Source organism: Lontra canadensis, unplaced genomic scaffold (assembly GCF_010015895.1).
Source record: "Lontra canadensis isolate GAN:19392208 unplaced genomic scaffold, GSC_riverotter_1.0 scaffold6, whole genome shotgun sequence".
Taxonomy (NCBI): Eukaryota; Metazoa; Chordata; class Mammalia; order Carnivora; family Mustelidae; genus Lontra; species Lontra canadensis.
This window is the reverse complement of record NW_022631000.1, coordinates 814860-836977: the sequence shown is the minus strand read 5'-3', so window position 1 is coordinate 836977 and position 22118 is coordinate 814860.

The following is a 22118-nucleotide window of genomic DNA, read 5'->3' as shown; positions in this document are numbered from 1 at the left end:
AGCTATACATTAAAAAAGCTTGAGAAATGTACATAGTAGTTCCCTTGCGTCTTTTCAGAGTATTAGGCTGGATATAATTATACTAAACTCCACAAAGCCAGGCAAAGAACTGAGAATTATAAGCTGAACAATTCCCAGAACTTAAGGAGAAATTGAGCTCTGACATCTGAATGAAGAGCCCTCAGAGATAAGCTAGGTGTTCAGTGAAGACCCCAGAAGTATGATTTCTTGAAAGTAGAGCTGAACTAGCCCTGGAGTCTAAAGTGGAGTCTGAAGTGAATTTTTAAATCCTTAAAAAAATAAAATACCATTCACAGTAGCTTCAGAAGTATAAAATATGTCAGGAAATTTTTAACAAATTATATATGTCTTACACACTGGAAACTACAAAGTCTTGTTGAAATTTAAATATCTAAATAAATGAAATACACCATGTTCAAGTATTAGAATATTCAATAATATTAAGATGAGAATCTTCCCAAATTGATGTACAGATTCTATGCTATCCCAATTATATCACCAGGATTTTTTTTTTTAATTAAAAAGCTGTTTCTAAATTTATATGAAAATGGAAAGAACTTCATTTTTTTTTAAAAGTAGCCTCCATGCCCAACATGGGGCTTGAACTCACAATCCAGAGATCAAGGGACATATACTCTATTGACTGAGCCAGTCACCCCTGGCACCCCAAAAGAAACTTCAATAGTCAAAACTATTTCAAAAATGTGGAGCTACAGTATTCAAGACATTGTGGCATTGCTATAAGATTAGACATATAGATCAATGGAATAGTATAGTAACTCAAAAATAGATCTAAACTTTTGTGATCACTTATTTTCAACAAAAGTGCCAAAGCAATTCATGGAGAAGGATAATCTTCTCAATAAGGGACAATCTTCTCAGTAAATTGTTTGAACTGTTGGATACCAAAATGATAATCCTTATCTCATACTATCTACAAAAATTAACTTATATTGAATCAGAGATGTAATTGTAGAAACTAAAACTATAACACTTTTGGAAGAAATGAGAAGAAAATCTTTACAGCACTGAGATAGGCCAAGATTTCTAAATTGGGGCACAAAAAACACAAACCATAAAAGAAGAAAGTGACAAATTGGGTTTCATCAAATTAAAATTCTACTGATTTTTGCAATACATTGTTGAGGTAGTTAAAGGGAAAGCCACAGCCTTGAGGATTTTATTACATATATAGAGAGAGTGATATAGCTATATAGATTAAATATATTCACATTTATATGAATGAATGAATCACCTATATATGAATATGTATATACATATATGTGTGTGTATATATATTATATATATATATAATATATATATATGAAGTAGTTCCCCCTCAAAAGCATTGGAACAATTCAACAACAATTTATGATTGAAAGTTCTCAGCAAACCATGATTTTTTCCTTAACCTGATAAAAGGCATTTATAAAAACCCATAGCTACTATCATACTTACATACTTAATGGTAAAAAACTGAATGCTTTCTCCATAAGATTGGAAATATATACATATCAAAAGCCAGACAAAGAATAGACAAAATTTTATATAGGTATTTCACAAAAGATATGAATATTAGCAATAAGCCCATGAAAATATGTTCAACATAATCATCAGGAAAATTCAAATTAAAAGCACAACAGAATTCCACAGTATACCCATTTTATTATTTAAAAAAGACTATAGCAAGCATTATCATGGATGTGGAGCAATTGGAACTTTCCTATATTGTTGATGGGAATCTAAAATAGCACAAACACTGTGCAAAACTGTTTTTAAGTTTTTTTTTTTAAGATTTTATTTATTTATTTGACAGAGATCACAAGTAGGCAGAGGCAGGCAGAGAGAGAGAGAAGGGAAAGCAGGCTCCCCGCTGAGCAGAGAGCCTGATGCGGGGCTCGATCCCAGGACCCTGGGATCATGACCTGAGCCAAAGGCAGAGGCTTTAACCCACTGAGCCACCCAGGCACCCCTGTTTTTAAGTTTTTTAATACTATACTTACATAATGACGTACTGTATGGTAACTAACATAATATAATGAAAAAATAAATATTAAAAAATACCATACATACCTTTACTATACACCACAGCAATTCTGTCAGTGATGTTGATTCTCAAATTGAAAATGCACATCCGCACACACTCATACAAAAAAGAGCAGTTTTATTAAACCTCAAAATGAACACAACTCATATGTTTATCATGTAAGAGCACTGATAGAGAAACCACTGATATACACAACAATGTGGATGAATCTTTAAAAATTAGGCTGAAAAAGGAAAGTAGACACAAAAGCGTTATACCATAGAATTAATTTATTTGTGAGAAAGATCTAATCCATGCTCAGGAAGCAGATCAGTTGTTGCCAGAGGTTGGAAGTGGGGGATATTTTCTTGGAAGAGACTCAAGAGAACTGGTCAGGATGGTGGAAATATTCTATATCTTCATTGTTGTGGTAGCTACATAGGTATATATGTTTGTCGAAGTTCACTGACATGTGTACTTCTAAATGGGTGCCTTTTATTATATGTAAATTATAATTCATGGACTACTTCCTTACACCACACACGAAAATAGACTCCAAATGGATGAAGGACCTCAATGTGAGAAAGGAATCCATCAAAATCCTTGAGGAGAACACAGGCAGCAACCTCTTTGACCTCAACCACAGCAACTTCTTCCTAGGATCATTGCCAAAGGCAACAGAAGCAAGGGCAAAAATGAACTATTGGGACTTCATCAAGATCAAAAGCTTTTGCACAGCAAAGGAAACAGTTAACAAAACCAAAAGACAACTGACAGAATGGGAGAAGATATTTGCAAACGACATGTCAGATAAAGGGCTAGCATCCAAAATCTATAAAGAGCTTAGCAAACTCAACACCCAAAGAACAAAGAATCCAATCAAGAAATGGGAAGAGGACATGAACAGACATTTCTGCAAAGAAGACATCCAGATGGCCAACAGACACATGAAAAAATGCTCCACATCACTCGGCATCAGGGAAATACAAATCAAAACCACAATGAGATACCACCTCAAACCAGTCAGAATGGCTAAAATTAACAAGTCGAGAAATGACAGATGCTGGCGAGGATGCGGAAAGAGGGGAACCCTCCTACGCTGTTGGTGGGAATGCAAGCTGGTGCAACCACTCTGGAAAACGGTGTGGAGTTTCCTCAAAAAAACTGAAAATAGAGCTACCCTATGACCCAGTGATTGCACTACTGGGTATATATCCAAAAGATACAAACATGGTGCTCCGAAGGGGCATGTGCACCCGAATGTTTATAGCAGCAATGTCCACAATAGCCAAACTATGGAAAGAACCTAGATGTCCATCAACAGATGAATGGATAAAGAAGAGGTGGTATATATATATCTACAATGGAATACTATGCAGCCATCAAAAGAAATGAAATCTTGCCATTTGCGATGACGTGGATGGAACTAGAGGGTATTATGCTTAGCGAAATAAGTCAATCGGAGAAAGTCAACTATCATATGATCTCCCTGATATGAGGAAGTAGAGATGCAATTGGTCGGTTGGGGGTAGGAAAAGAAAAAATGAAAGAAGATGAGATCAGGAGGGAGACAAACCATAAAAGACTCAATCTCAAAAAACAGACTGAGGGTTGCTGGGGGGAGGAGGGACAGAAGAGGGTGGTGGGGATATGGACATTGGGGAGGGTATGTGCTATGATGAGTGCTGTGAAATGTGTAAACCTGGTGATTCACACACCTGTACCCCTGGGGATAAAAATATATTATATGTTTATTTAAAAATTTAAAAATAAAAAAAAATTATAATTCAATAATTTAAATTTCATTTTATTTAAATTCAATAAATAAATTTAGTAAATTTAAATAAAAGTATGTTTAATACAATAATTAAAGTTGATTAAACAAATCAGTGTGTCATGTTTCCAAACTTGTAAGGCATAAAGGTAGAGTTTTTCTGCTACTAACTATAATACCTCCATACTAAAAATTGGACAGATTTATATATAAATAAAGTGGAATAAGATTCTCTATTTTGTCCTTGGTATATTTTCTCTTTCTCTGTCATTGTTCTGGAACTTTATTGATGTACTAGTACTGTCTTCAGATTTGCTTTGTCTATGTCTCAAGTTAGCCCAGTGGAGTAAAGCACAATTTCAATTACACAGATTTCACTAACTCATAGCTATTTCAGCTTGTAACCATCACCAAGAAAAATGAAATAATTTGGGAACATTAGGAGGAGCAATTTCCTTCATTCTATTGAATGTCTTTGATTATGACCATGGGATCAAAGAATCATAGCTCACATGGCAGAGTCCATCTTTAGCTTACTTTGAGAAAGACTAATTATTTATTTATTTTTTTAAAGATTTTATTTATTTATTTATTTATTTGACAGAGAGAAGCCCAGCTAGAGAGGGAACACAAAGGTGGGGGGAGAGAGAAGCAGGCTCAGGGGCCGGATCCCAGGATCCCAGGACCCTGGAATTGATATCTGAGCGAAGGCAGACACTTAATGACTGAGCCACCCAGGTGCCCCAAGACTTCAGTGATTTAAAAGAAAAAGTGGAGGTGCCAGGGTGACTCAGTCTTTAAGTGTCTGCCTTCGGCTCAGGTCATGATCCTTGGGTCCTGGGATCGAGGCCCACATTGGTCTCCCTGCTCAGTGGGAAGCCCGCTTCTCCCTCTCTCACTCCACCTGCTTATGTTTCCTCGCTCTCTTTATTTATTAATTCTTATTAATTAATTAATTCTTTATTTATTAATTCTCTTTATTAATAAATAAATAAAATCTTTTAAAAATTAAAAAATTAAAGAAAAATTAGAACTCTGTCAATCATTTTTCTTTTTGCTTTTCAGTGATATAAAAAATCATTATATTATAATTTATGTAATCATGTCAATAGTTACTTCTCTTTAATCCCAATGAATGTCACAGTGTTGCCAAGAATGTTTTTGCAATCAGAATATTATGGGATTCATGTGGCTGAGCATGAGCTCCCTCAATACATATGTATTACATATATTATAAATATTTATAATGCCACTTATACTATCTCTCTGCTAGCCCTTAATATCATTATATTAAAGTTGGTAAATTCTTCATTTGATCTAGCCTGTATTTCTCTTATTGCTATTTAATTTATTTCTTTAACATTTTATTTATTTATTTGATAGAGAAAGAGAGAGTGGGAGCACAAGCAGGGAGAGAGGTAGAAGTAAAGGGAGAAAGAGACTCCCCACCAAACAGAGAGCCCGACACGGGGCTCTATCCCAGGATCCTGGGATCATGACCTGAGCCCAAGGCAGATTCTTACCCAATCGAGCCCCCAGACACCCCTCTTGTTGCTATTTTAAATAATTTTCTTATGTGTAGGACCTACTGCAGCTGGAGAACAGCTGGTCAACATCCACCAAATAATAATGACATGTTCAAAGACTCATGGTCAGGCCATTTCTAATTATGCTTTCTCTAAACCAATAATCCTAATTCTTTTAATCTTTAATCATGCATCCAATTGCCTATGACTTTTTTAAGCCCCAACAACTAGGTGATTGTTCCAACCATGTCTTTACATCACAGGCTTCATATCTCCTTTAGCTTTGATTATAGCAAGTTTCTCCAGAGCATATAAATATATTTCCCATGTCTCATGATATAAGATAAAATTCTTTTGAAGTGCACAGAGGGATGCTCTGTCATGCACTCAACTGTTTCCCTTTTTATTACCTAGAGTCTAACCAATTAATGAATTAAATGAAACACTGTCTATTATATGTTATCTATGGAAACATTCTTTAGTGAGAATGGATATAAACCAATTCCAATTCGAGATTTCCCTTGAATAACATTCCTAATATTAAATTACCAGGAGGAGGAATCATCTGTGAAGCGTATTATTAAGGAATATAATTTCCTTTAAGAATATATTTAACAAAAATATTTTTTTCATTCACATCCTTAATGGAGATGAGCATCTTTTGAGACACACAAGATCTAATCGGTATTATTAGCTCTTTACCTGAAGTCAGTCACTGTTAAAATGAGTTGGTAAATACTAATTTGCAAAGATGATACTTGGACTGTGTAGTCTGTGTTCTCCTATAAGAAAATTCTCCAGGTTCTCTTTAATCCAATAGATAATCATACACTCTCAAGCCTGGATAAAGTCAGCTGTGAGGTTGGGCAATGGGTTCTTTGGAAATCCTTCCCTCTTTTTTGAAAGAGATTCTCCTTTATGAAAATTTTTGAATTTTTTTAACGTTCTCAGTACTAACTAAATACATGAGCATTGATTTGAATTAAAAATATATTTTGCTCTCCATATGAATTTCACTCATTTGTTAAATAACTGGTTCTAAAAACAGTAAGAGTTGATATTTTGATAACAATTAGAACAAAATGATTCTTAGTAATATAAATATATAATGAAGTTTTGAAATCTAATTTGAACCAGTAATTACACAGCTCATATAATCTAGACAATAGGATGTTGACTAAGCATGAACAAGTAGGTATTGAAACAGCTCTACAGCTAGAAAACAGTGTTCAAAAATTTTCAGCTGAAGGGATTGCTTAGAATACTTAATGACTAGCACGAGAATATTACATAAGTGAATGCTTTATAAGTGGTATAGGCTTCATAATTTTGTCATAATAACTTTAGAACAAAAGCAATGCTTTTATTATATGTACTACTAATAATTGAAATCAGTCTCTACATAACTAGGGTAATTTTTAGGACTTAAGACATCCCCTTGGCATTGTGGAGGCAAGTTATATAACTGAATAAATGGAGTCCTTTACCTCTCTTTCAATAAAAGTCGGTTGTGTCAGTCTTTATAGTAGACATTAGTGTTAATAATCAATTACCATGACCTTCCATTTTAGAAGATAATATTTTCCTCTTAGTTTTATAACAGTATAGAATTATACCTGTTTGTAACTCAGGTGTGTGGAAGCCTTATGTATTATAAATGAAATGAATTAAAATGGAAGTTCATCTAGCTATTGTCTACTAACATTCATAGGAGACCTTGTGAAATAAAAGGCCAGTATTGTTTCTTTTTTATTTGAAAAGTTTAAACAATAGAGAAAATTAAAGATATCACTAAAAATAAACACAAATTCTTAAGCCAGAATTTTCAGTGTTCATACTTTGTCCTTCATATACTGTTATTATGAAGAATAAAACTTGACTAATGAGATTTAAATTTCTTTTGTTCCCTCTGCCAGTCCCCTTCCCTTTCTCTCTGCTCGGGAGCAAATATTGTCATTAATTTTGTGACTATTCTAAGTTCTGCTTTGATAGTTTGCTATCTTCCATTCACAGAAATTTTCTAAAAACATTTTATTAGTCCATTGTTGTTGGAATTTTGTTGTAAACTATTTTAATTTATGCATTTGCTTGGATAAAATTGACATCTTTATTAAATTTTTAAATTTATAAATAATAATTCTCCCTCTATGTATTCAGCTTTCCTTTTTATATCTTTTAACAAATAATGTACTACATAACATTTTGTAAATCTTTTGTTAGATTTGTTCATATTTTTATGAACAAATTTTTATGGTTTTTAGATTTAGTAGGGTTTTTTTATGGCCAGTAAATATAAGATTATGTTATTGCTACATTTTCTAGATAATTTTAAACTAATACATATGAACACTATTGTGGTATGAGATATCAAAAAATAAATAATAAGTCTAACAAATAGGTTATTGTAATAAAGCTTGAATCTAAATAGATGGTTGGAACTATCACTATTGAATTTTGTATTTTGACCTTGTATGAGCAGTCCTGTCTTTCCTTAATTTTTAGATTTTCTGAAATTATCATCTGAAAATGATAATTACACTTTTATTTTTTACAATTCTTAAGCTTTTTACTTTCTTTGTCTTGTTCATTGGTTATAATATCTAGTACTATGTTGAATAGTAGTGAATTTAGTGAGGGCTTAATGGGGGTTGAAGGTATTTTTCATAAAGATTTGTATCATTAAATGTGATGTTTGATAAAGGTGTTTGGTAGATATCCTTTATGAATTTAAGAAAGTTCCCTTTAATTCCTAGTTTATAAGTCACTTTTTAAATTATGGAGTATTCATTTTTTCTAATTTTATTGCTTTTATTAAAATTACATAACTTTTCTTCAGTCGGTTGATGTGATAAGTCACATATTTTTTATGTTGTTTTGGTCTCAAATTCCTGGCATGAGCCCAAATTAGCCAAAATGTATTTTTTAAACACAATAAAAAATTTTGACATGGAATCATCTTTGACATCAGCTTTTTTTCTGTTATCCCAATTTACCATTTTTAAATCTGCTACTTTTAAATCTTCATGTCCTTTTTCACTTACATGTATTTCTTATAAATAACTTAGTGAATATTATAGTTTCAACCAGTCTTATAGTATCTGTATATCACTAGGTTCACTGAATCAATAAAAATTTGTTGTGATTAGTGATGTTTGAGTTTATTTCAGCCATTTTATTGTTTATTAGGAGCCATTTTTTAAAAATCTCTTTTTCTGATTTGTGGTTGACTTGATAAGGTTTTCTCTTTTTTTTTTTTTCCTGCTAATTTAGAAGTTACAACTGTTATTTCTATCACAACATTAATCTTAAAATTTTAAAACATAATTAGCTTCATGTTTTTCTGAAAAAGTAAGAAATTAGTTAATATCTTTATTATCCTCCTAAATAATACGAAAACAATAACTTTCTGTTTAAGGGACTCCAAAAACTCTGTCTGAATCTCTTATTCCACATTCCTAAACACATTTTTAGGTTAATAATGTTTTTAAGCTTGCTTGCCATTTCTTCCTGCAACTCACTCGTGCAACTCAACCAACTTCTCGCAGCTCTGGGTTAACTCTTTCTTGCTGAAATCATTTTTTTTTTTTAGTAATTTTTTTTAACAAAGAAACTGTGCATGTAAAAACTTAATTAGTAGATTTATTTTTAACTGATGTATGTATTATATGTATGTATGTATGTATGTATGTATTATTACATATTAAATTTGTACATTCTAAGTGTATAGTTAGATGAGATTTAGCAGATGTGTAACAAACTCCCCAAAGTAAAAAACATTGCCAGTACCATCACAGAAACTTCCATCACTGCTTTCCATTTCAGTCCTCCCACTGCCTTCCAGAGACAATCACTAATCTATTTCAATCCTCACAGATTAGTTTTGCTCATTTTTCAGTAGCTTTGCCTATTCTTTAATGCCTATTCTTCATACAAATGGAATTATACTATGTATTTGTTTGTGTCTGGCTGCCACACATGATGTCCTAAACATTTATCCATGTTTTGTTGCAGGGGAATGAATATACTAACATTTTAAATCTGTTCTATTGATGAATATTGGATTGTTTCCAAGTTTTTGCTATTATTAAGAAATCATTTTTGTTGATATATGTTTTCAGTTTTTCTGGATAAATATGTAGTAGGATTGTTATATCATAAAATGTGTGTATGCTTAATTTTACTTTGAAAACTGTTGGAAGTTTTCTAAGAAGGTTATATCACCAGTAAGATTTGAGAGTTGTTACTCATCTCAAATATATGGTGTTACTAGTTTTGGGGTTTTTTTTAAGATTTTATTTTTATTATTAATTTGACAGAGAGCACAAGCAGGGAGAGTGGCAGGCAGAGGGTGAGGGAGAAGCAGGCTACCTGCTGAGCAAGGAGCCGGATATAGAAATTGATCCCAGGATCCTGCGATCATGACCTGAGCCAAAAGCAGACACAACTGACCGAGCCACCCAGGCGCCACAACTAGTTTTTGTTTGTTTGTTTGTTTTTAATTTGACCATTCTAGTAGGTATTGTAGTGTTATTATGGTTTTAATTTTTACTTCCTGAATATGAAAAATCTTTTCATGTGCTTACTGGCCGCTTATAAAACATATTTTGTGACATATCTGTCCAAGTTATTTGCCCATATTTTAATTAGTTTGTCTTTTTAATTTTGGTTTGTAGGAATTCTTTACATATTCCAGAGTCAAGTCTTTTTTTTTTTTTTGACACATGTGTTAATATTTTCTCTCATTCTTGGTTTCATTTCTTATGAGGTATTTTTTGAAGAGCAAGTGTTTGTAATTTTGATGTTCAGTTTTTTTCAGTTGTTTCTCTCATCATTGTTGCTTTTTGCAATCTGCTTAAGAAATCTTTTCCTAGGGGTCGCCTGGGTGGCTCAGTGGGTTAAGCATCCTACTCTTGATTTCGGCTCATGATCTCAGGGTCGTAAGATGGAGCCCCACAGCGGGCTCCACACTCGGCAGGGACTCTGCCTGAGATTCCCTCTCTGCCCCTCCCTTTGCCCCTATCCCTCTCTCTCTCTCTAATAAATAAATAAATCTTACCGAAAAAATCTTTACCCTATATCAGTTTCCTGTGGCTACCGTAACAAATTTCTATAAATGTGATAGCTTAAAACAACAGAAATGTGTTGTCTCACAGTTCTTCATGCCAGAAGTTGGGAATCAAGATATTAGCAGAGTTACAATATATCCAAAGACTCTAGGGAACACTCTTTCTTGTCCCTTGCAGCTTCCAGAAGTTCATTTGTCTTATTGCTCCAATCTCTCTCCTTTTGAGTCACATTGCCACCTACTTTCCTGTCTCAAAATTCTCTCTACTTCTCTCTTATAAAGATAGAGGTAATTGCATTTCCTGCCCACCTGTATAATCTAGGCTAAGCTTCCCCTATTAAGATTCTTAGTCATACAATTTTCCATACTAGGTCATATACACAGGTTCAGGCAATTAGAATGTTGCCACAACTATTGGAGACCACCATTCAGCTCAGTGCCTATCCCAAGGTCACAAAAATAAGCTTTTTTTTTCCTTCTAGAAACTCTGTAGTTTTAGCAGTGACATTAGGGTCTGCAAACCATCTTGACTTATTTTTATTGTAAGAAGTAGGGTCATGGTACATTTTTTTTTTCTATTTAGTATATAATTGATCCAGACTTTTGGTTGAGAACATTTTCCTTTTCACATTGAGTTAGCATATTTTAACAATTTTTTTGACCAAAATGAGTGGATCTATTTCTGGACTCTCTATTACATTTCATTAATCTATTTATCTTTATATACATTCTACATTGTATTATTACTGTAGCTGTATGGAAGTCTTAAAGGCAAGAGTGTGTGTCTTCCAGCTTTGCTCTTTCTTTTAAAGATACTTAAGCCATTTTGAGTCCTTCATATTTCCATGTAGATTTTACTGTCAGATTGTAGATTTTTACCAAAAATAACAAAGTGTGATGAAATTTAGACAGCCATTATCTATTGATCAATTTCAATCAATGAATTTATAGACAAATTTAGAGAAAATTAATATCTCTAAGTATTGAATCTTCCATTTAATAAACATGGTATATCTCTCTATATCAATATTTAAAATTTTCTCTCAGCAATGCATTTATGGTTTTCAAATGCAAGATCTTTGATTTCTTTTTAAAAATTTATTCTTGGGGTGCCTGGGTGGCTCAGTGGGTTAAGCATCTGTCTTTGGCTCAGGTCATGGTCTCAGGGTCCTGGGATCAAGCCCCATATTGGGCTCTCTGCTCAGCAGGGAGCCTGCTTCTCCTCTCTCTCTCTGCCTGACTCTCTGCCTACTTGTGATCTCTCTCTCTCACTATCAAATAAATAAATAAAATCTTTTTAAAAAATAAATAAAAATTTATTTTCAAGTATTGTGTATTTTTGATGTCATTATAAATGATATCATTTTTAAAATTTCACTTTCAATTTCATTGTTGCTGACATGTAGAAATATATTTTTTTATATTCACCTGAGACCCTGCTGAATTTACTTATTAGATCTAGCAGAATTTTTTATAGAATCCTTTAGTTTTCTATATAGATAATCATGTTTTCTAAAAATAAAGTTTTACTTCTTTTTCCCTCAATCTTTATACAATCTGTCACATTTCCTTGCCTACATTGGCTAGGACCTTCAGTAAAATCTTGAATAGAAATGGTAAGAACAGACTACATTTAGTATTTTAACATAAAGTTAAATTAGGTCTAGATCTTTTTAGATGCTTTTATCAAATTGGAGAATTTTTTCTAATTTGCCTTGAGTTTTTGTTTGTCATAAATGGATGTTGAATAAGGTCAAATGATTTTTTTCTACTTATTGTGATGACCACATGATTTTTCTTTATTCTGTTAATGTGATGAATAATAAACCAAACATGCATTCCCAGAATAATCCTTAGTCATTTTATATTTTCTTATTTATAGATTGCTGAATTAAATTTGCTAATATTTGGATAAGGAATTTTTTGTCTATGTTCAGGAGGGGTTTTAATTTATCATTGTTTTGGGGTTTTGGTTTGTTTGTTTGTATGGTGGCTTTGTCATGATTTGATATCAGGGTTATGTTAATGTCATAAAATAAGCTGGAAAGTGTTCTCTTAATTTCTGCAAGAGTTTGAGTAACACTGATAGTAAGATTGGTGGGGTGTGGGGTATTTTTATTTTTAAAATCAATTTCTTTATTAGGTTTCATCAGTTTAGTAAGGTATGTTTTCAAAGAATTTGTACATATATTATCTGTATCATCAGGTTGGTGGGCTCAATTTTTTTTTCACAATAGTTCCTTACAATCTTTCTAATTATTGTAGAGTTTATGATCACGTTCCCTGTTTTATTATTGCTATTTGTACTGTGTGTTTTTTCCTTATCAGTGATTTTAGGGTACATCAATTTTAATAATCATTTCAAGAACCTACCTAGCTTTGGGTGCCTGGGTGGCTCAGTGGGTTAAGCCTCTGCCTTCAGCTCAGGTCATGATCTCAGGGTTCTGGGATCGAGTCACGCATAAGGCTCTCTGCTTGGCAGGGAGCCTGCTTCCTCCTCCTTTCTCTTTGCCTGCCTCTCTGCCTACTTGTGATCTCTCTGTCAAATAAATAAATAAAATCTTTAAAAAAAAAAAAAAGAAACTACCTAGCTTTAAGGATTTTCTCTTTGTTGTCATATAAATAATTTATACTATTATTTTTTCCTTCTATTGATGTTCTATTTACTTTGCTTAGCTCATTGATTTTAAAACTGTTTTTTCATGTCTTTCTAAATATATTATGGATATCACAATATTTGTTGTTGATTCTACTTCAGTTAAATGTCTTTCAAAAAAGTTAGTAAAATTTAAAATACACACACACACACACACACTTTTTTTTTTTAAGATTTTATTTGTTTATTTGACAGACAGAGATCACAACTAGGCAGAGAGGCAGGCAGATAGAGAGAGGGATGGAAGCAGGCTCCCCGCCAAGCAGAGAGCCTGATGTGGGGCTCGATCCCAGGACTTTGGGATCATGACCTGAGCCGAAGGCAGAGGCTTTAACCCACTGAGCCACCCAGGTGCCCCACACATACACCTTTCTTAACCATTTTCAATCCTTCAATTTGAATCCTTTCAAACTTCAGGTTTCCAACTGGCATCATTTCTCTTCAGCCTGAAACCTTCTTTTAATATTCCTCGTGGTACAGTTGTACCGACATGACAGCGAATATTCTGTTTTGTTTATCTGAAAATACCTTTATTTCCCTTTGGGTTTTGAAGAATTTTTTTGGTTCTATATAGGATTCTGGATTTTTTTTTCCTAGCACTTTAAAAATATCATTCCATTATGTCCTATATCACATTGTTTCTATCAAAAAGTGAGTCTTCATAGTTATTGTGGTTGTACTGATATCATACATCATTTTTTTCATTGATTACTTTTAAGATTTTCTCTACTTTTTTGGTTTATACAGTTTATGATATGCCTTGGTTAGATTGTCTACTAATTTATCCTTTTTGAGATTTTTTTGAGTTTCTTGAATTTGAACTTATATTTATTATATATTAAAAAATAGTTGGCTTTTATTTATTCAAATTATCTTGGGGTCCATTCTCTTCTTTCTGTACTTATGGAATTTTGAGTACACATATTTTAGACTATTTGATACTGTCCCATAGGTCACCAATATTTACTTTTTGTCAGTTATTTTCTTTCCTATTGGTTTTATTTTGGTGATAATGTCTACTCACCTGTCTTCAATTTCAGTGATCCTTTCTTATGTCATATTAATTCTGATGCTAATCACATTTAATGTATTTTCATTTATTATATTATGTTTTTATAATTCTAAAATATCTTGGTACTTTTTTATAGTTTCCATGTCTTTGAGATTTACCATGTGTTCACTTATTTTATTTTATTTTATTTTTTTGGCAAAACCTTGCACATATTTATATCAGCTATTTTAAAGTCCTTCTACAATTTCTGCCATCTGTGGTTCATCTCTGTTGTTGCTTTTACTTTCTTGACTGTAGACTCCATTTTATTGCTTTTCCACATGTCTCATAATTTTTTTTATTGTAGACAAGGATTATATTTCCTACAACTAAATCTCTCACAGTTTAATTTTTTTTTCCAATTATACCCTCTCAAGCTGACACCCTATATATTTCTCATGGTTATTAATTTTATGAATAATCTGTATTTACTGCATTAATTATCTTACCACATCTCTCATTTTACTATCTAGGTTTGACTCTTACTATTTTGATGAATGTTTTCTCATCCTTAGGGTTTCTGTTTCTATAAATGCACCATCATATTTCTATCACCCATACTTTAATAACCCCTGGAATCACCTCTGACTCTTCTCTCCATCTCTTATCTGTCAATTTTACTATATAATCTCCTAAAACTGTCTGTCCTTTCCCATTTCTCAATTAATTTTCTTAAAATGAATTTCTCACTAATTTCTTTTAAACTATTCCTTAAGATTTCTTAAGTGTTTTTCTACTTTTGAATCAATTTTATTCATGGATACCAATTCAGTCTTACTGAAATTCAGCTCTGTTCATCCCATTTACAATGATTTTCTTCTATCTGCAAAAAAATTATAAACTCTCTAACTATATTTCACATCGCCACTTATTCTGGCCAAAGATCATCTATACCAATTTACCACTATTTTAGAACACTGTATACCAAACAAACTGAATTTCTAACTGTTCCCTTACTTCCTGTTTCAGATTTTAGGTATATTTGTTGCTTTGAAGGGAAGTATTTCTATCACCTTGAATCTTAGCTTAAAGAGACTTCTATGAAATTCTGTTCCCTCTGAAATTCCCTTAATATAAACATCCAATTACTTAATTCTATTTATCACTTACTAATGTGTATTAGAGTAATTTCCATGCTTATTTACATCTTCTACTAGATTGCAATGCATAAATAGATCTTAAGATCACACTTTGTCTCAATCATATCTCCTAGCATATTGTTTTCATAGGTGCTCAATAAATATGTATTGAGAAGAATTACATTATCAAATAAAAATGCCAAAATATATTTTGGGTAGAATCTTTAAAAAGAAGGAAATCGTCATATATTTTTGGAAGTTTTTCACCCAAATGGTAATTAACAAAGTTAAGGTTCCTAAAGGAAGAAACTCTCAGCTAAGTGAAAAACCTGGCTATCTAGAATTTAGTTTAGTGTAACCAAAGCTTTATCCCTGTTTTTAGTTAAATTTGAAATATGCTATTAGATAAAGAATCTCTGGCTCACTAGCAAAGCTATTGTAATCTTATAATACCCAAAACAAACAAACAAAAACAAAGCTGTATCTCTGAAAGCTTCCTCTTTGTTTTGCCCTTGTGCCTGGAGTTTTCAAAGAAATACAGATCAAGAGACATAAAATGCTTTGACAACTAAACATAAATCCTCCATGCTTTTTAGTCATTGGGAACTTACTGAAGCAAAACTGATTCACAAAAGACAATGGAAGTGCTTTAGAGATGATCCAGAAGATAATTAAAGGACTGGAAATGAAAACTGGTATTGAGAGGTAAATAAAGCTAGAACCATACAACTTGATGGGAAAGGTTCCAATAGTCATTTCATGCCAGTCTTTTTTTTTTTTTTTAAAGATTTTTTTTTTTTTTTTTTAATTCAAGACGCAGAGAGAGTGTGTGAGTGTGAACAGTGGGGAGGGACAAAATTAGAGTGAGAAGTAGATACCCCGCTGAGCAGGGTGCCTGATACAGGGCTCAATCCCAGGACCCCAGATCATGACCTGAGCCAAAAGTAGATGCTTAACCAACTGAGCCACCCAGGCACCCCCATCCCAGTCTTTAAATATACTTTACTCAGGGAGGATGGCCGGCACTGTTTTTAAAATCTGACATGTATAGGACAAGATAAAATGACTTTAAATTACAAGGGACATAATTTTGTTTGGAATAATTTCCTATAAGCAATGAGTTTAAGTTATCAAATGAATCTCCTCCTGAAAAAGAAATGAGAATTTCTCCATATCTAGGGGGCTGTATATGCTGCTGTTGGAAGAAATACACTGTGTATTTTGAGAGTTCTCACAATTTTATATTGTCAAAACTTTGATAGACGGGACTACCCTAGCAAATTCTTCTCTTGGTAATTTCTCATTTACCCTGCCTAAGAAAGCCATCTTTTTTTTTCACCCCGAATTTCATTCATTCTTCCTTTTTTGTTTACTTTCCTTTTCTTTCCTTTCCTTCCTTTCTTGTCTTTCTTTCTTTTTATTGGACTATGATTAACATACAATATTATTAGTTTCAGATGAAGAGTAAAATGATTAAACAATTCTGTACATTACTCAGTACTCATCAAGATAGCGTACTCTTAATCCCCTTTATTTATTACATCCATCTCCCTACCCACATCCTCTCTGGTAACCACCAATTTGTTGTCTGTATTTGTCTAGGTTCTTTATTTGTTTGTTTGTTCATTTGTTTCCAAAATTCTATGTATGGATGAGATTATTGGTATTTGTCTTTCTCTGACTTACTTCACTTAGCATTATACCCTAGGTCCATCCATATTATTCCAAATGACAGGAACTTATTCTTTTTTTGTATGAGTAATATTCCATAGCATACATCTATACCACTTCTTTCTTTATCCATTCATCTACTGATGGATACTTGGATTGTTTTCATACCTTGGCTGTTGTAAATAATGTTGCAGTAAACAAAAGAGTGCATATATAGTTTCAAATTACTGTTTTCATTTTCTTTGGGTAGATAATCAATAATGGAATTACTGGTTCATATGGTAATTCTCTTTTTAATTTTTTGAGGATCCTCCACATTGTTTTCCATAGTGGCTGCTCCAGTTTGCATTCCCACCAACAGTGCATGAGGGTTCTTTTTCCTCTACATCCTCATCAACACTTGTTATTTTTTGTCTTTTCAATAACAGTCATTCTGACAGGTGTAGGGTGATATATCATTGTGGTTTGGATTTGCATTTCCTTGATGATTAGTGATGTTAAGCATCATTTCATGTGTCTGTTAGCCATCTGTATGTTTTTTGGAGATAATGTCTATTCAGATCCTCTGCGCACTTTTTAGTAGAATTATTTGGGGTTTGTCAGTGTTGAGTTGTAGAAATTCTTTATATAACCTTTCATCAGATATATCATTTCCAAATATCTCCTCCCATTCAGTAGGTTTCCATTTCATTTTGTTGATAATTTTCTTCACTGTGAAAAAGGTTTTTATTTTGGTGTAGTCCCAATGGCTTATTTCTGCTTTTGTTTCCTCTACCTGAGGAGACATATCTAGAAAAATTTTTCTACGGCTGATGTCAAAGAAATTACTGCCTATATTTTCTTCTAGGAGTTTTATGATTTCAGGTCTCACATTTAGATCTTTAATCCATTTTTAGTTTATTTTTGTGTATGGTGTAAGAAAACGATTCAGTTTCCTTCTTTTGCCTGTAGCTGTCCAGTTTTCCCAGCATCATTTATTGAAGAGACCATCTTTTCTCCCATTGTATGTTCCTGCCTCCTTTGTTGTAAATTAATTGACCTTATAAACATGGGTTTATTTCTGAAGTCTCTTGTTTTCCATTGATTTATGGGTTCATTTTTGGGCCAGTGCCATACTGTTTGGTTACTATAGCTTTGTAGTATATCTTGAAATGAGAGATTGTGGCACCTCCAGCTTTGTTGTTCTTTTTCAAGATTGCTTTGGCTATTAGGGCTCTTTTGGAGTTGCATACAAATTTTAGGATTTCTTCTAGTCTGTGAAAAAATTTTTTGGTATATTGATAGGGATTGCATTAAATCTATAGATTTCTTTGGATAGTATGGTCATTTTAATATCCATTCTTCCAGTCCATTAACATGAGTTATCTTTTCATTTGTTTTTGTCATCTTCAATTTCTTTCATCAATGGCTTATAGTTTTTAGAGTATAGGTTTTCACCTCCTTGGTTAATTTTATTCCTATGTACTTTATTATTTTTGGTGCAATTAAAAAATAGGATTGTTTTCCCAATTTCTCTCTGCTACTTGATTACTAATGTATAATAATGTAACAGATTCATGAATATTAATTTTATATCCTGTGACTTACTGAATTCATGTATCAGTTCTAGTAGATTTTTGATGGAGTCCTTGGGTTTTCTATATATAGTAACATGTCATCGGCAAATAGTGAATATTACTTCTTCCTTACCATTTTGGATGCCTTTTATGTATCTTTTCTGAGTGCGGCTAGTACATTCTAATTTTCTGTGAGAAAATTTTAATATAGCAATGGAAGACTTCTGTAAACTAGGTTTGTAATTAAGGCAGATGAGATTCTAATTTCTGGACAGCCAATCAAAGAAAAAAGATTATCAGCACATAAAGAAATTGGTATAAACTATCACTATTGACTTTTTAATTATTTTTACAAAATCTTTCCTTAAAAATTTATCTTCAATTACTTTTTTTTGTAAAGAGTTTCATTTAAATGCACAGGCATTTTGTCCAATCCTGTATAATTTTGAATTATAGAACAAAGTAGATTTATTAAGTGACTGATTTGTCTTAGAAATCTTTTTCTGAGGTTCAAGGAACAGACTTATTGAATAGCTTTGTAAATAGGTTTAACATTTTTTAATTTCTATGCCATCTCAGCTCTCCTTTCACAAATGACAGTAATCTAACTAGATCTCTTAAATAAATTATGCAAACTTATCCACACCAAACCACACTTATTTTCTCCATGACATAGAGAATCTTAGTCTGGCAATATTAGACAGGCTTATATTATAAATAGACATCGAAGTTAATTCTTTTGCCTGGTGTTACTCACTGAATCAGTACAGTGGAGCCCTGATTAGATCCCAGGCCTTTGATTCCCAAGTTAGTATAATGTCTACTAAATCAAGCTGCCTATAACCTATGAGTATGTCTCTTACAACTAATTCACCAACATTGAATAAAATCACTTAAATGATTATGTAACTAAAACAATCTGAAGGAAACTTCCCTAGGAAGATTTCAGTTACTTGCCTTTTAACATGTATTGTTCATTCTGAATCAAAACTATGTTTATTGGGCACCTGGGTGGCTCAGTCAGTTCAGGGTCTGCCTTTGGCTCAGGTCATGATCTCAGGATCCTGGGATCCAGCATGGCATCTGCTTAGTTGCCTGCTGGGGGAACTTCTGCCTCTCCCTCTTCCACTCCTGCTGCTTGTACTCTCCCTTGCTCGCTCTCTCTCAAATAAATGAATAAATAAAATCTTAAAAAAAAACAGGCTTGCTGTGAAAGTATTCTTCCTATAATTACTGATTTTCAAACATGTCTATTTTGAGATTAGTATTTGTTTAGTAGCAGAAAAAATGTTCATAATAAATTGTGGGGGAAATATATTATATAGCAAAATGTAAATACAAACACACATACATACACATGCACACACACTTTTTGAAAAGGAAGCAAACAAAATGTTAACTATGCCCACCTCTGAGTAGTCACATTTTGAATAGTTTTTTTTTCTTTTTCTATATCCCTGCCCATTTATATATATGTATATATTTTTTTTTTTTAAATTCAGACAATAAACATGCATTGCTTTTATGGGGAGGAAAAAAACAAAAGTCTTTCAGGTCAATTTTCTTGTGATTTTGATTGGGTAAATAATTTGAAGCAAGTAGTTGAGAACTCCTTAACATTTTATTGATCAAATCTAGGAAAGCAATGAGCAGCTAGCAATTGATGTTATTTATGTAGCCTGTCTAATTATGAGCATGATACTAAATATAATTTTACAATGAAATAATGTTTTTAATTTTTTAAAATAATTTGATTCTTAATACTGATCAAATACTCTTACATACCATGTAAGATCTGCAAAAGAACAACTTTTTTGGTCAGTGATGTTTTTCTCCCATTTCCTAAGGGGGAACTATGCAATTGGTGCTCTCTTTAATTCCCTTGTTTTGTTTCTGTAAGCTTTTCTGCCAGTATCATGGAAAGGACTTCTTCAACTCCACATTGTAGGTGGCTATATCCAAACTATAAATAATTGGCCAGAGGTATGGAGTAGTCTTTCCTGCATTCATGCAAGGGAGGGACTCCTGACCACAACAGAACTTCTTATGTAAAAGACTGCATGCAGAGGAAGAATTAATTTTACAAAAATCAAAGTTTGATATTATCATCTAGCCACAAATTGAGCACCAAAGTCTAATTTGATTATAAAACCAAGGTCCCCATATAGTCCATCATCTAACACAGAATATTCTCAGATTTGAAGCTTGCTCATTGTGTATCTTCATGACCCCCTCTCTGGGGCTGAATTGGATTTGAATTCTTGGTGACAGTCCTCAGTATCTCTCCTGGGGCTGGTCTGGGCCAGTAAATAGTTGTCTGAAGTGTTTATGTATTATTATGGTCAGTAGTTTAATGAAATTTGTACATTTCCAGTAACATTGGCATACATGATGCCCCTCTAGGTCCTTTTCTGTTTGTTAGTTTGTGACTCCAAAATTCCCACTGGGACACCTGGATGGCTCAGTCGTTTAAGTGTCTGCTTTTGGCACTTTGCCCAGAGCCTTGGGATCAAGCTCCATGTCAGGCTCCCAGTCTGTGGGGAGCTTGCTTCTCCCACTCCTTCTGCCTTCCACTCCCCCTTCTTGGGCTCTCTCTCTCTCTTTCTCTCTCTCTTAAATAAATAAATAAATAAATAAATAAATAAAATCTTTTAAAAAATAAAACAAAAATAAAATAAAATCCCCGCTGTTATGTGTGTTAATTTATGGAAATAAATTTTCTGTTTGGAAAAAAATACTCTTGGGAATTAACATCTTAGTGGCTAAAAAACTACTCAAATTTAATGTTCGGTATGTTAAGCAATCTAGTTAAAACTACTACAGTTTGAAAGAAAGTTTAATTTATGCTAGGACAAAAGCAGCCTACTAGAAAGTGTACAGTCTTGGTTTCCACTCTATAATTACAATTCTTACTGTATACATGTCATTATTTTGCCTACGAGATGTAAAAATAGTGAGTAACTACTCACTATTTCATGATCTATTCAAATGGTTCAGTCAACACTCTCTCAGTAAGAAAGGTAAAATGATGGAAATAACTATAAAAGGAACATAAAACATTTTTTGTTTGTATTATGGTGCTGCTTGAACATATTTTAGGAATAGATGTCTTTCCAAACTCTTTTGGCCTCTCAGTGTATAATCAGTCACCATCCTCTCAGTGTATAATCAGTCACCATTAGAATCAAGGACATCTTCTGTAAATCTAACCAAACTTCCTAATCACTAGTGTTAAGTCCACTTATTGGTACTTGGTTTTCAGTATAGACAATGTCCCACAATTTTATTTAAAGCGGCTTTTCATATTCTTGAAGCAGAGCATCAGTACAGCTCTATTTGAATGGCCCCTACTTTTCCTAAAATCACTGAGGCTGGACAGAAGGATTCTTTGTAACAATTTGTTTAAGAACTCCAAATCAAACTCTGACAATTATTAATAATCAATTAGTAAATCAACCCTAGGACTTATTTTCTCTGGCACCACCTTTATCCTATCACTCTTATTTATCTGATTCAATTGTCATCTCATTAATCATTCTTATTGTTATTTCCTGGATTGTTCTTTTTATCTTTTCCAATTGAGTTCTTCTGAAATTATTATTCTGCTAAACCACTGTAGCTCAGCTGTGGAGAGATCTTCATATGACAGCAATTTGTAGGTGTCTTGGGTCTTGCTAAGGAAGGCCTAAAATC